A 16,798-nucleotide genomic window follows, 5' to 3' on the forward strand; every position below is an offset into this window, starting at 1 on the left:
CTTGCAGTCTGTTTGTACATTCCTGGCTAGTTTACTCTTATATTCTATTTTTCCTTTTTACTCAACTTTATGGTCGCCTTTTTCTGGTTTCTAAAACTCTCCCAATCCTCAGGCATGCAACTATTCTTTGCAACATTATGAACCTTTTCTTTTAATGTAATACTATACTTAACTTTCTTAGAAAGCCATGGATAGATCTTCCTTACTGAGTTTTTGATTTTAATGGAATGTATTTTTGTTGAATACTTTGAATTGCTTCTTTAAATATTTCCCACTGTTTATTTATCGACATGCCTTTTATTCTATTTACCCAATCAACCTTAGCCAGCTCTCCCCTTACACCTGTACAATTGGCTTTGTTTAAGTTTATGATTCTTGTTTTGACTTGACTATGTCACTTTCAAACTTAATAAGAAATTTCATTCATATTATGATCACTCTTCCCCAGAGGATCCTTTACTATAAGATTTCAAATTAACGTTGCCTCATTGCACAATACAAGATCTCAAATGGCTTCACCCCAGCTGGCCCAAATAGTGGGCGAAGAAATGTTAATTTATATTAATCACAGATACTGAACGTAATGTGGAAGAATTGAAATTAATGAGAATTCATATTGGACTTGTTTGTACATAATGGAAGCGTAATGGAATTATACTTTCTTCGGATTTATCAGATGGTGTGTTGTAAAGAGCAACAGCAGTAAAAGCTTTAATTTATATAACACCTGTTACATAGTAATCAGACAAAAATTGACACTAAGTCAAATAAGGAGATATTAGGACAGGTGACTAAATGCTTGGTTAAAGTTGCAGGTTTTAAGTGGCTTTTTAAAGGAGGAGGGAGATGTGTAGAGAGGGAATTTAAAACTTGGGGCGTTATACGGCTGAAGGCATGGCTGACATTGGTGGGGTGTTGTGAGTGATAGATGTGCAAAAGACCAGAGTTGAAGGATTGCAAAGCTCTTGGAGGGTTATCTGGCTGGAGGAGGTTGCAGAAATAGGAAGGGGGAAGGCCTGGTGGGATTTTGACATGATGCGAATTTTAAATCGAGGCCTTAGTGGACGAGAAATGAGTATATGTCAATGAGCACCAGGATGGTGGGTGAATAGGACTCTGTGAATTAGGATACAGGCAACAGGCAAGAACTTTGGTTGAGCTCAAATTTATGGAGAGTGGAAGATGGGAGGTCTGCCAGGAAAGCATTAGAATAGTCAAGTCTAGAGTCTGAAGGCTTATATAATTTACTATCCTTTAACTATTTCTTGACTTGGGGTAGTGACCTCAGAATGTGACATTTTTAGCCATTGTAGGTTATACTGTTGGAACACTGACTTCAGCTGAGTGTCACAGTTAACAACAACCAATTGTCTTAACAACCGCACATACAGGTTTTATTTTTTAAAACTGCATTTGCAAAGTATTCTAACCCAACCGCTGTAAATTTTTTGCCAGGATAAATTAATTATGTCAATGTAATGGGCTGGATTTTATAAGCTTGCCGCCGAGATCGGCGGTGAGCTTCAAAAATAGCGGTCCGTCTGTGCGGACTGGACGTTGCGGAGTCGCCACGATACCACGATATTCGGCGCGGCGGCTCATTTAAATAGCCGTGGCGCACCCCCTCCCCCTCCCAATAACATGAAGGCAATGGGCGGTCTGTCCCTGGCGTCAGGCGCCATTGCGCAGGCGCCGACACCATTTTTAAAGGGCTTTGAGCCCTACATTACAATTTAAAATTTTAATGAGATATTGAATTAAAATTTATTTTTAAAAATTAAATATTTCTAGCCCCTCTCCCACCCCCCCCAATAACCAAGAAATTATTCCTTGTTCTCTCCTTCCCAAAAAATACTTACCTTGTGTACCTGACCTTCCCCTGCAAGTTCATAAACTTTTAACTTTGCCCCTTCCCACCATCCCCTACACCAATCAGATTAGTTTGACCCTCCACCCCCACCCCCCCCCCCCCCCCGCCACTGCACTGAAATATGTACCTGCTCCGCCCTCCCCACCAGTGTCCCGCATCGGATCACCAAACGGGTATCCAAAGGTGCAGGAGTGCCGGCCTCCAGCAGCAATATCACTGTGGAACGGATGGCGGGAGCGGGTAAGTACTTAATTCATTTATTTTAATAAATTAACATATTTAGATTTGGCTCCCATCGCTGAGCGGTGGGGCGGGGGGGCCACCATGAGGACTCGCCGCGGCTGGCATTATCGAGCCGGGCCTTCCCGCCGTTGAGGCTTGTGGCGGGCCTCTCCCGGAGTCATTTTCCGCCACCACCCGCCATGACCACCGACATCGGGAGGGCTGTAAAATCCAGCCAATATAATTTCCATTGTCTGTTGTTTCTACTTTTGACTGTGAGATTTACCTGTGTACTAAGTATCTGTTAGCAGCCATATTTTACTATATATTTGGTTTTTGCAGTTGTTGGATTTTTTGTCCTCTTGGACAGAAACTGTGCTTATATATGAGGCTGTGTGGTATGTTGCTGGAGAGACTAACCTAATTAATTGACATCCTGTCTTTAGGAATAATTATTGCTGTAAATGAATAAGAAGGAATGGAATATTTTGCAAGACTGCCATTGCTTATCTCAAGCATTAGTAAAGTTTGTATTTTGTTATCTGGTTATTCTTTAGTGACAAATCCATCATCAGTGAGAATTGGAATTTCATCTTTTCATTTTTGTCCAAAGTGTATATTTAAAAAAAAATTAAGAGGGACTGTTAATGGAAAGACACCTTTCAAAAATCACTCAAAGGTAAATTTTTCTTTGTGGAATATTTATTCATATAATAAACCCTTATGACATTTTGCGACCTACTTGGAATATTTTCTGATTTCTAGCAGCAGAAATGGAATCAGTTAATGTCAGTTGAATTCAAATATACAGGAGTACTTCATCATTAGCTGTGTGTGCAATTGCTGACTTCGTTCCCTTAGGGCTCTGTTTTTGTAGTTCCTCCAAACTGTTTCCCACTGATGCCAACTGTATTCGTTGTTCCAACACAACATTTTGAAAAATATCAAATGCAGTATTATTTTTAACAAGTTGATTTTTAAAAAGCATTCTATGAGACCTGACCAGTGGTTTAGCACCATGCACTTTCATCTTTGGAACCTGAGTTCAAACACACACCTGATTAATAAGCTTAAAGCCTTATTGTCTGTGGTACTACATTAAAAGAGGTGACTAAGGCAGTGGACAGGAGAATGTCTATGGATGTTATTTATATGGACTTCCAGAAGGTATTTGATAAAGTCCCACATAACAGACTGTTAACTAAGGTAGAAGCCCTTGGAGTTGAGGGCAAATTATTGACATGGTTAGGAAGTTAGTTGAGTAGTAGGCGACAGAGAGTGGGGATAATGGGTAAGTACTCCGATTGGCAGGATGTGACTAGTGGTGTCCTGCAGGGATCTGTGTTGGGGCCTCAATTATTCACATTATTCATTAACGACTTGTATGATGGCATAGTAAGTCATATATCCAGATTTGCTGGTGATACAAAGTTAGGCGGCATTGTAGACAATCTAGATGATAGCATAAAATTGCAAAGAGATATTGACAGACTAGGTGAGTGGGCAAAACTGTGGCAGATGGATTTCAATGCGGGCAATTGTGAGATTATCCATTTTGGACCAAAAAAGGATACAGCAGGGTACTTTCTAAATGGGAAGAGGTTAACTACAGTGGATGTCCAAAGAGACTTGTGGGTTCAGGTGCATAGATCTTTAAAATGCCACGAGCAAGTGCAGAAAATAATTAAAAAGGCTAAATGGAATGCTAGCCTTTATATCTAGAGGATTGGAGTATAAAGACACAGAGGTTATGCTGCAGCTGTACAAAACCCTGGTTAGACCCCACTTGGAGTACTGTGAGTAGTTCTGGGCACCACACCTTAGGAAGGATATATTGGCTTTGGAGGGAGTACAAGAATGATACCTGGACTACAGGGGTTAAGTTACAAGGAGAGGTTACACAAATTAGGCTTGTTTTCGCTAGAATTTAGAAGGTTAAGGGGTGATCTGGTCAAAGTCTTCAGGATATTAACAGGAAAAGGCTAGATAAAGATAAGCTATTTCCACTGGTTGGAGATTCTAAAAATTAGGACCCGACCGCTCAGGAGAGATGTCAGGAAGCACTTCTTCACGCAAAGGGTGGTAGAGGTTTGGAACTCTCTCCCACAAGCAGCAGTTGAAGCTAGAACAGTTGTTAATTTTAAATCTGAGATTTTTGTTAAGAAAAAGATATTAAGGGTTATGGGCCAAAGGCAGGTTTATGGAGTTAGGCCGCCGATCAGCCATGATCCCATTGAATGGTGGGATAGGCTCGAGGAGCTGAATGGCCTACTCCTGTTCCTATGACCTTATGTTCCTAAAACAGTTTAAGCAGCTTTTACCTAGATTTAACTGGGTATGAGCCTTCAAAGTGAAAATGCCCGTAATTGGCACCATTTAGTACAAAGTTGGGAAGGAAAAATGGTGTAATGAAGGCCAGAACACTGGTGCAAAGAAGACTGTTCTATACCTTCTGGTATATTGGTTAAAAGTGTACTTCGAGTTACATCAAGTTATTGCATAATATTCACATGAACTTTGTAAAACATCTAGGAATAAATACAGTTGTAGATAGTGGTCTCCTAAACTTGTGTGTAGGGGATGTTTTGAACTACTTAGCACAAGGATGACTGCCTGTAGATGCAAGTCTGACACTAACGATGATAATATAAAAGATTTGTGCTGCATAATTAAGAATATTACAGTATGTGGAAGTGTATTGATAGCAATATGCAGAATCAGCCTAGAGAGGACCATGACTTGACCTATAAGTTCTTGACACTGAGTGGCAAAAGTAAAAAAATGTTTATTTCTCAGTATTAATGTTCTTTATCTTGGTGAGCTCAATAACTCTCTTGAAAGAGTGATCATGATGAGAAGGTTGAGAGGAGATTTGATAAAGGTGTTCAAAATCATGAAGGGTCTGGACAGAGTAGATAGGGAAAAACTGTTCCCATTGGTGGAAGAATCACGAACAAGAAGGCACAGATTGAAGGTAATTAGCAAAAGAAGCAATAGCAACATGAGGAAAAACCTTTTTACGCAGCAAATGGTTAGGACCTGGAATGCACTGCCTGAGAGTGTTGTGGAAGCAGATTCAATCGAGGTATTCAAGAGGGAATTGGATTGTTATCTGAAAAGGAAGAATGTGCAGGGCTATGGGGAGAAGGTGGGGAAGTGGCACTAGGTAAATTGCTCTTTCGGAGAGCCAGCGCAGGCATGACTGGCTGAATGGCCTCCTGTGCTGTAACAGTTCCATGATGGTGAGACTACCTCTTTAAATGCAAGCTTTATAGTTTAAATCTGTTGCACAATGACATAGGCATCAAAAGTCTCTTCAATACTGGCACTTTATTGCGCAAGGATCCTATTGTGTTTGGACTTATAGCTGCATAGCTTTTTAGTTGTTTTGAAGAGTCTGGGTCAATGTGTGTGTATATATATCACTTGATGGCAGGAGATGAGCACAGCAGGAACAGCACTCATCCAAGTCCACAACCACTGAACCCAGCTGAACGTCTGGATTTGGTGTAATTAACATATATTCGTCTTAGTATGCTTAAAGGTCCACAGATGTTCCAAGTCTTCAAAGATTCAGAAGCAGGATTATAATGTCAGAAACCACTCATGAGTGTGAGAGAGCACTTTGTTTTACTGACTAGGCAGTGAAAATTTTATTGGAACAGTGGCGATAGAGGAAGGATGTTATGTTTGTGTGGATGGTTGCCACTGTCTTGATAGCTGGAAAGAACGAGTAATTGAAATCTTTATTAGAATTAAAATTTTGCATTGCATCGAGAGGAATTATGTCATCACAGTATTCTGCAAACAAAATAGCGGTTTGTCAGACTTTCCCGTGCTAAAGACCATTCCTCAAAACAGATTCCATTCTTTAAACATATGAAACTAGCTGCTTTCTTAATAGTTATTGCCTTTTCTACCATGTGATGTATGCATAATGCAGTAATTCTGATCAAAGCTTTAATTGCTCAGGAGCATGAAAAATGTAGTTTGCTGAGTTTCCTATAACTGACCAGTTTTCTTTCATGAATGCAACTGCTTAACTACATCACCTTAAAAAAAAAGTTTTTGTCCTGAATAACTTTTGTCATGCTTTATTACTTTGTTGTGATGAGATCATATGGAGGTAGAATTTTTGTGACAATAAAACATTTTGATACAAATTACATAATTTCAATGGCATTTTGACCAACAAATGTGAACCATTCATTTTCAATTTTAAATTGTGCCCCTTTGAAGGAAAGTTCAATTGTTAAATAATACTGTATCAATGCATTCATTGATTTGGCAAGACATTTTTAAAGAAATAACAAGTGGAAAACTTATAACCATGTCACCTAATATTGTTGGATTATTTTTATGAAAATTTTGTTTTACTGTAGGCTAATATTCATTTTGAATATGCATTAGAATATTGTTTTGGTATGATGTCTGTCAGCTTCTCTGAATATTTTTCTTGCAAGAGTCCTACAAACCTGAAACAGTAAGCTAGGAGTTAGTAGAGAGAACAACAATGTTTTTCATTCCTGAGATGCTTCCCATTTGTGAAGCAAAAGCAGCAATTTCTGTGATTATGGGCTGAATTTTACCGGCCCCTTGATGCCATGGGTCACGGCGCAGGGGCTGGTAAAATTCTGCGGGGAGAGGCCTGCCTTGACCCGAGACATCGAGACGGGCCCGCTGCATTTTACCAGCAGCAGTGGGACCTTGGTGCAGCCCTCCGCCACACTTACCTATGCTGATTATGCAGCCCACCGCCTCTCCACTGACACTGCTGGATTTTTCGTTGAATGGGCGGCCGTCATGTACCATCCCGTTCACAATCTGAAAAGCCGGCAGGTCCTCACTCTGCATTACGGAAGGGAGGGGGGATCTAAGGACCTAACTCTGCATTCTTAAATGGAGGAGGGAGGGGGGATACACAGGGGTCTAACTCTGCATTCTTAAAGGGAAGATGGAGGGGGAATATGTATGGGTCTAACTCTGCATTCTGAAAGGAAGGAGTCTGGGATTACTGGAGGGAAAACTGTGCTGGCATGAAGGGTGGTACCATGTATCATCCCTCCATTAACAGTGTATGCTCTGTGTTTGTGAGGGGGCAATGGCACACTAGGCACCCTGTGTGTGGGGAGGGTGCCAGAAAGGGAAGGAGCATTAAGGTTTTATGGATGGTGGGGGCAATCGATTCAGCTGATAGGATCTTGATGTGGTCATGCTGTGCCACTCTGAGTGTTGGCCAAGATGGGCAATGCCATGACACGCCACATAGTTGATCCAGGAAAGCAGCTGATGTACCCGTCAACACCAATCCATGCCAAGTTAGGAACCTTCAAATACATGCAGGGTTCAACTTTATTTATCACATGGAAATAGGTATGGCTCATCTTACATTGTGTGATCCTCTGCATGTGAGGATCCGTATGCGCCAGAGGCAATACCAACAGGCACGTGCGATCCACGTAGATGCTCCTGGTTGTGAGCAGCAGCCCCCAAGGGGAGCCCGTCATTACGGTTGCCGTGCATCTACAGGCCCGACATGACATTCCATCGGATGTCGGAGCACCAGTGTTCGAGGAGATTGTGCATATAGAGACGGCGATCATACGTCTCTGTGCCCTGCTCAAGGATGACCTGCAGCCCATGGGCTCCAGTGGACATCCCATGCCTTTGTTCCTCATAGTGGCAGCAGTTCTCACGCCTGATGCTTCTGCAGCATTTTAGGGGCCCACCAGAGACCTTTGTGGGGTCACACAGTCAACAGAGCACCGCTGCAACAGGGAGGTCATCAATGCCCTGCACCGGAGGGCCAGTGAGTATGTCTGCTTCAGGACGGACTGTCACAGCTAGGCCCAGAGAGCCAGTGGTTCTGGCACCATTGCCGGAGAACCATAGGTTATAACGTTCATAGACTGCACTCATGTGGCCGTCAGGCCTACTGCCAGGCTACCATTTGCAGACATCACCATTAAAGGAGCCTTCTCAATCTAGGTGAAGTTGGTATGTGGATGGCACGCCCCAATAAAATTCAGCCCTATGTCTTATCCTGTGTAGTTTGCTTTACAGGCAATACTGTCCACGTAAATTATTTGCTTCATTAGATATAGTTGATTGTCTGTTGCTCACAAACAAAACCGACCACACACTGATCATACACCCGCCTCTTTAATGCCAGTGGTATTTTCTTCTCATGCAGAATATCTCTCTATCTCCCAAAACAACTCTATCCTGCCCTAATCCTACTCCGTCCCTCTTGATTTGTACAATCCTCCATCCTTAAATGTTTGTTCCAGATATTTATGTTTAGTCACATTTTCAATTTCTTGATCTTCAATTTGTATGGTATCTTCTGTCTCAAAGTTCATCATTTACTTGTTTATCCTTTGTGCATTTTCAGTCCATATTACTGCTCCATATTACTTCTATAAAATTCAGTTGAATTACTTTAGTTGAACACAGGGATATATGTCTAATATACTTTTAATTCTGAAATCTGGTATGTTTATTGCTTGACTGACATCATAGATCACGTTATGTGCAAATAGCATAGTGCACATATGAATTTAAGCTCCACAGAAAAAACTTTGATACTCTAAAACAGCAGTGACTGTTGGGTGTGTGAGGATCAAAGCAGCCTCAGGATCATCATTTCACCATCATCATCATCATTTAAGCTGTGTTCATCCACTGTAGTATGTAGCCCTCCTCATGTCTTTTCCATTTATCTTTATCCCTTGCTGTTCTCACCCATGTGATTCCTAGGTATGATATTATGTCATCTCTCCATCTTTTTGGTCTCCCCTTTTTCCTGTTCTTGGCTGCCACTCCATTAACCTTTTTGTCCACCTGTTATCATTTCTTTGAGCAGCTTGCCAAACCCATCTCCATTTGGTTTTTATCTTCTGAATAATGTCCTTAACTCTGGTTTTCTAGCATATTGCATAACACCTGATTTCAGGTGTTACGCCTTTCCATTGCTCTCTGAAATGTATACAGTTTTTCTTCTATATATTTTGTAGTTCTCCGTGATTCCACCCCATATGTCATGGTTGGGAGCACACACTGATCATGCACCTGCTCTTTAATGCCAGTAGTATTTTCTTTTCATGCAGAATATCTCTCTATCTCCCAAAACAACTCTATCCTGCCCTAATCCTACTCTGTCCCTCTTGATTTGTACAATCCTCCATCCTTAAATGTTTGTCCCAGATATTTATGTTTAGTCACATTTTCAATTTCTTGATCTTCAATTTGTATGGTATCTTCTGTCTTAAAGTTCATCATTTACTTGTTTATTCTTTGTGCATTTTCAGTCCACCTGTTATCATTTCAGTTTTTTCATTCAAGTTATTTTGCTGTACTTCCAAGTCTTTAACAGATGAAGTAATTAGTGCAACATCATCTGCATAGCATAAGTTTGTTAGTTTTTCTCCATCAATATTTAATCCTCTCTCTTTGAACAGTATCTTCTTTGAATATGTCTTCCAATACTGTGGTGAATATTTTTGGTGAGATTGTATCCACTTGTCTTACTCTTTCAATATTTATCAACTGGTGTTAGGTCTTTGTGGATATGTATTCTGGCCATTGCATCTGTGTATCTGCCCCCTTGATCTTCACATATCCGTCATTTATTCCTGTTTTCCCTAAAGCTATAAATGAATGTGTTCCACGGAATCGAATGCCTTCTCAAAGTCAATAAATCCAACACACAGGCTCAACTGATATTCGTTTGGCTTCTCAATGAGTTGGTTCATGGTATGTCGATGGTCTGTTGTAGAGTATCCTTCCCTAAACCCTGCCTGTTCTCTTGGTTGGTGTTCATCTAATGTTGTCTTTATCCTATTTTGAATAATTCTAGCTGGAATTTTGCACATATTATATCATAGACTGCTAAATCGGTCATTCTTAATGTCTGCTCTAACTCCTTTTTTATGAGGAAGAATAACTTTTGCTTCTTTCCTACTTCTCGGTATCTTTTATTCTTTGAATATCTGTTTATATAATATATTGAGCTGTGTGATTGTCTCATTGCCTCCCTCCTTGAGTATATCACTTCTTAGTTCATCCTTCCCTGAGGCCCTATTTCTTTTCATCTGTTTCAATGCATTTTCAACTTCTGCCTCAGTTACACTTGGTATTTTGTTTGCGTTTGATGACACAATTTTTATCTTCAGATCCTTCTGCTTTGAAACTGTATAAGTCCTGATAGAATTCCGAACGTACATTAAGCACTTCTGTCTTGTTTGATGTCAGGTTGCCGTCTGCTTTTTTAAAATTGTTGAATTCTTGTTTTGTACTGATTCTTTTAAAGATTTCTTTTGTTCCTCTTCCTATTTCGCACATTGTTTTAATTTGCTCCTCCCTTCTCATCCTGTTTTTTCTTAGTTATTTTCACCACTTCAGCATATTCAATTTTCTCAGATAGTTTTGTGTGGTATTCTCCTGAGTACTTTATGTCTTGCATCAATTTCATTGTCTTTGTTGGTTTTTTGACTAGTGTCTAGCTTGTTGGTGCAATATTTACAGCTTCTTCCATTATTATTGTAATGACTTTGTTACGTCTTGTGTCAAGGTCCATCTCTTTGACTTCTAGACCGTCAAATCTACTTTTGAGTCTGAGTTCGAATTCCTCCCTCTGTTCTCTAAACATGAAGAGATTTACTTGCTTCTTTTCCTTGTTGATAAATTTCAGTCTAGCTAGTTTTTTTATTGATGCTCAGCGTTGCTCTTATCATCCTGCGGTTGCTGGCAATATTCACCTTGGTGATGACTTCACTGTTTTCCACTATTTTCCCTTTGATTGCTCAGTATAAAATCAGTTTGATTCTTGAAAGTTCCAGTTGGACATTCCCACGTCCAATATTGTTTTTTGATTTTCTTGAAATATATGTTTGTGATAACAAGTCCATGCTGATCTGCAGATGCAATCAGTGTTTCTCTTTTATTTCTTTCTCCAACTCCAAATTTTCCTATAACTGATTCATCTCCTGGTTTGGATTTTCCTATTTTAGCGTTGAAATCTTCCATAACAATTGCATGCTTTGATTTCTGTTCTTTAATTGCCTTCGTAACATCTTCATGGAATTGCTCGACTTTCTCCTCTGTGTGATCTATTGTTGGTGCATAAACTTGGACTACACACAGTTCCTCCTTCCCTTCCAACTGTATTTGAAGTGAGATGACTCTATCTGAGTAGCTATTAACATAGTATGTCATCTTAGGGTGTATGAGGAATCCAGTTCCTCTTGCTTTTTTATTGTCTTCCATTTTTCCTCGATAGTGCAATCTTGCACCTCCTGGAATTTCTTCCTGACCTTCCCCTCCCTTCTTGTTTCTGCTAGACCTATGATGCTGCCCTTAAAGTCCTCTAATTCTTCCATCAAATGACACAGTGATTCTTCGTTCATAATGTCCTAGTGCATAAACGCAATTTGCTTTGTCCTGTCTCTCTACTCTTCTCCGTCCCAGAGCTTCATTGTGGCTTTGGCTTCAGGACTTCATTTTAAGATCATGCCTCTGAGTATTGACTGTACAATTTACCACTTGCATGGTACCTATTTTGGTCATGAGCTTTATGACCTTTTCTTGTCTTCTGTTGCATGAGGGATTCCTGCCATATACTGACACGCTGACGTGTTGTCAGCAGAGGTTTCTGTTGGGGTTGCTTCACCCTTAGTCTTTGGTCATGACAGTGCCCTTCCCCTAAGACACTGGTTTTTGTGGATGCCGTTGATTTTATTCAGCAGAAGTCAACTGCTTTTGAGGGCATTTCCTCCATCAAAGGCCCCACTACCCTACTTGAGTTGGCCAGGTTGTTTGCCACTGCCTGGGGTACGGTGGAGGCATTTGCTGGCTGTACTGACTCACCATATAGCATAGTTTCATGCCACAATAACAGCATGACACCATGTTATCCTGGGCAAGGATCTCACTGGACAATCCCTGAGCATTAATACCCACTAGATCCTTTATTAATAACCAATTAGTCTGTATTAACAGTCAAAAAAAACCTGTTAATACTCAGTAAATCCCAGTAAATCCCAGTAAATCCACTGTGAAACCCAAGTTAATAACCAATAAATCCCTACTTAATACCCCCGTTGTTAATAACCCAGTAAATATCCTATTAATATTCAGTAAAACTTCAGTTAATATCCAGTAAAAAAAAAATTAATACCCAGTAATATCCAGTAAATCCCCAGTAGATATGTCTTTCTTGCTTTCCCAGCCCCCGTGTCTCCTGTTGAACCAAGATGGCGGTCCCGCTTAATCCGCCCCACAATCCCATCGTGCAAGCCGCAGCATATAGGGCGGCACAGTGGTGCAGTGGTTAGCACCGCAGCCTCACAGCTCCAGAGACCCGGGTTCAGTTCTGGGTACTGCCTGTACGGAGTTTGCAAGTTCTCCCTGTGACCGCATGGGTTTCCACCGGGTGCTCCGCTTTCCTCCCACAGCCAAAGACTTGCAGGTTGATAGGTAAATTGGCCATTGTAAATTGCCCCTCGTGTAGGTAGGTGGTAGGAGAATGGTGGGGATGTGATAGGGAATATGGGGTTAATGTAGGATTAGTATAAATGGAAGGTTGTTGGGCAGCACAGACTCGGTGGGCCGAAGGGCCTGTTTCAGTGCTGTATCACTCTATGACTCTTTATAATTCTAAATGGATTGTCAAATGGTGTCAGCTAAGCACAGCTGGTGACTTTATCATTACAATTGTAGCAAAGGTACATATCAGTACTGAGCTATCTTTTCTGATCTCAAATGCTGTTAACATCTTCAGGCATAGGTTTAAATGGATCAGAAGGGAGCAATATTGCATGGAATTACATAGAATGTACAGCACAAAAACAAGTTATTCGGCCTAACTAGTGTGTACTGGTGTTCATACTCCACACAAGTCTCCTCGCATTCCATCTGCCTCATCTCAGCCTTTCAGCATAGCTTTCTATTCCCTTTTCTCTTGTGTACTATCTAGTTTAAAGGCCGGCTCGAGTCTGCAAATGAAACCTGACCCGAGCCTGACAGAACCACATCCGATCCCGAGCCCAACCTGGCCCGAGTCCTTTCATTTTTTCCCGTGCCTGACCCGACCCGACCATCAGTTACATAAAAACATAAGAACTAGGAGCAGGAGTAGGCAATTCAGCCCCTCGAGCCTGCTCTGCCATTCAGTACGATCATGGCTGATCTCATCTCGGCCTCAACTCTGCTTTCCTGCCCATTCTCCATAATTCTTCAACCCGTTACTAATTAGAAATCTGTCTATCTCCTCAAGTTTACTCAATGTCCTGGCATCCACCGCACTCTGGGGTAGTGAATTCCACAGATTCACGACCCTTTGAGAGAAGTAATTTCTCCTCATCTCTGTTTTAAATCTGCTACCCCTTATCCTAAAACTATGACCTCTCGTTCTAGATTGCCCCACAAGAGGAAACATCCTCTCTATGTCTACTTTGTCAATCTTCTTAATCATCTTATATACCTCAATTGGATCTCCTCTCATTCTTCTAAACTGTCGAGAGTAAAGGCCTAAACTGCTCAATCTCTCTTCATAAGACAAACCCCTCATCTCTGGAATCAATCTAGTGAACCTCCTCTGAGCTGCCTCCAATGCAACTACATCCCTCCTGAAGTAAGGGGACCAAAACTGTACACAATACTCCAGGTGCGGTCTCACTAATGCTTTGTACAGTTGCAGCAACACTTCCCTACTTTTATACTCTATTCCTTTAGCAATAAATGCCAAAATTCCATTTGCTTTCCTTATTACCTGCTGTACCTACATACTAGTTTTCTGCGATTCATGCACGAGGACACCCAGATCCCTCTGCACCGAAGCACTCTGAAGTTTCTCTCCATTTAGATAATAATTTGCCTTTCTATTCTTCCAACCAAAATGGATAACCTCACACTTATCCACTTTAAACTCCACCTGCCAAATTTTGGCCCATTCACCTAACTTATCCATATCCATTTGTAAATTTCTTATTTCTTTATTGCAACTTACTATCCCACCTATTTTAGTGTCATCTGCACATTTGGCTATAGTACCTTCTATCCCAGCATCCAAGTCATTAATATAGATTGTAAATAGTTGGGGCCCGAGGACCAAACCCTGTGGCACCCCACTAGTTACATCTTGCCAACCAGAAAAAGACCCATTTATCCTACTGTCTGTTTTCTGTTGGTTAGCTAATCCTCTATCCAAGCTAATAAATTGCCCCTAACCCCATGTGATCTTACCTTGTGTATTAACCTTTTGTGTGGCACCTTATCAAATACCTTTTGGAAGTCCAGATATACTACATCTACAGGATCCCCATTTATCCACTTTGCTTGTTACATCTTCGAAGAACTCGAGCAAATTAGTCAAACACGATTTACCCTTCATAAAACCATGCTGACTCTGATGGATTGCTTTTTGACTTTCTAAATGTCCTGTTATTACTTCCTTAATAATGGATTCTAACAATTTACCATCAATAGATGTTGAACTAACTGGTCTATAGTTTCCAACTTTCTGCCTCCCTCCCTTTTTGAATATTAGTATTTTTCCAATCCACTGGGACCTTTCCCGCTTCCAGGGAATTTTAGAATCTTATAGCCAATGGATCCACTATCTCCGCTGCCACTTCCTTTAAGACCCTAGGATGTAGGCCATCAGGCCCTGGGGACTTGTCTGCCTTCAATCCCAGTAGTTTGCTCAGTACTTTTTCCCAAGTGATAATGATTGTTCTAAGTTTTTTTTATTTAGAGATACAGCACTGAAACAGGCCCTTCGGCCCACCGAGTCTGTGCCAACCAACAACCACCCATTTATACTAAACCTACATTAATCCCATATTCCCGACCACATCCCTACCATTCTCCTACCGCCTACCTACACTAGGGACAATTTACAATGGCCAATTTACCTATCAACCTGCAAGTCTTTGGCTGTGGGAAGAAACCGGAGCACCCGGTGGAAACCCACGCGGTGACAGGGAGAACTTGCAAACTCCACACAGGCAGTACCCAGAACTGAACCCGGGTCACTGGAGCTGTGAGGCTGCGGTGCTAACCACTGCACCACTGTGCCGCCCAAAGTTCCTCCCTTTCTATAGCCTCTGCATTGCCTGTTACTATTGGGATGGTACTAGTGTCCTCCACCGTGAAAACTGAGGCAAAATACTGATTTAGTGTGTCCGACATTTCTGTGTTCCCCTCTATTAACTCCCCAGTCTCATCCTCCAAGGGACCAACATTCACTTTAGCTACTTTCTTCCCTTTTATATACTTCTAGAAGCTTTTGCTGTCTGTTTTTATATTTTGCGCTAGTTTTCTTTCATAATTTACCTTTGCTGTTTTTATTACTTTTTTAGTAACCCTTTGTTGAACTTTAAAAGTTTCCCAATCTTCCAGCCTGCCACAGGCCTTTGCAATATAGTATGCCTTAGTTTTTGTCTTTATGTTGTCGTTAACTTCCTTGCTTAGCCATGGATATTTTTCCCCCTCTTACAATCTTTCTTCCTCTCTGGAATATATTTTAGTTGGGAGGAATTGAATATCTCCTTAAACACCTGCCACTGCTCATCCATTGTCCTACCTTTTAGTCTTTCTGCCCAGTCCACTAGGGCCAAATCAGTCCTTGTGCCAATGTAATTACCTTTGTTTAACTCCAGAACGCTAGTGTGGGACTCCAGTTTCTCGCCCTCGAACTGAATTTGAAATGCTAGCATGCTATGATCACTCTTCCCTAGAGGATGCTTAACTATTAGATCATTAATTAATCCCACCACATTACACAATACCAAGTCTAGAGTAGCCTGCTGCCTGGTTGGTTCCACAACATATTGCTCCAAAAAACAATCTCTAATACATTCAATGAATTCTCCCTTGAGGCTACCCTTGCCAATTTGATTAATCCAGTCTATATGCATATTAAAATCACCCATGATTATTGCTGTACCTTTCTTCCAAGCCCCCAGTATTTCCTGGTTTATACTGTGCCTCACTGCGGAACTACTGTTTGAGGACCTATAGATTACTCCCGTCAGGTACTTCTTTCCCTTGCTAGTTCTTATTTCTACCCAGACTGATTCTACGTTTTGATCTCCAGTGCCTATATCATTTCTCACTACAGCTTGATCTCTTCCTTTACTAACAAAGCTACACCACCTCCTTTTCCTTCCTGCCTATCCTTCCGAAATACTGAGTACCCTTGGATATTCAATTCCCAAACCTGGTTTCCCTGCAACTGCATCTCAGTAATCGCCACTAAATCATACCCATTCGTCTCTATTTGCGCTGTTAACTCATTTATTTCATTATGAATGCTTCGTGCATTCAGATACAAAGCCTTTAAGTTTGTTCTATTATCAAATTTCCCTACTCTTGTAGAATTCCTTGGTGCAATATGACGTTCACACGTTCTGTCCCTTCCTTTTATTTTCTGGTAACAATCAGCCTCATCACTAACCTGCACTCCGACCTTCTCCTTTAACTTTGACTTCCTAATTTTCCATGCAACTGAACCCTCCCCCCACTATTTAGTTTAAAGCCCTATCTAAGCCCTAGTTATGCGATTCGCCAGGACTCTGCTCCCAACATGATTCAGGTGGAGCCCGTCCCATCGGAACAGTTCCCTCCTTCCCCAGTACTGGTGCCAATGTCCCACGAATTCAAATCCATTTCTCCCACACCAATCTTTGAGCCACGCTTTTACCT

The 16,798-nt window shown here is 41.2% G+C and overlaps 1 protein-coding gene across 2 annotated transcripts in view; it reads left to right on the forward strand.

Moving 5' to 3' along the window:
* Window positions 1–16,798, forward strand: part of plcl1 (phospholipase C like 1) — a 546,809-nt gene that overhangs the window by 31,548 nt on the left and 498,463 nt on the right. The window lies entirely within an intron of this gene.

This window comes from Heterodontus francisci, chromosome 7 (genome assembly GCF_036365525.1).
Source record: "Heterodontus francisci isolate sHetFra1 chromosome 7, sHetFra1.hap1, whole genome shotgun sequence".
Taxonomy (NCBI): Eukaryota; Metazoa; Chordata; class Chondrichthyes; order Heterodontiformes; family Heterodontidae; genus Heterodontus; species Heterodontus francisci.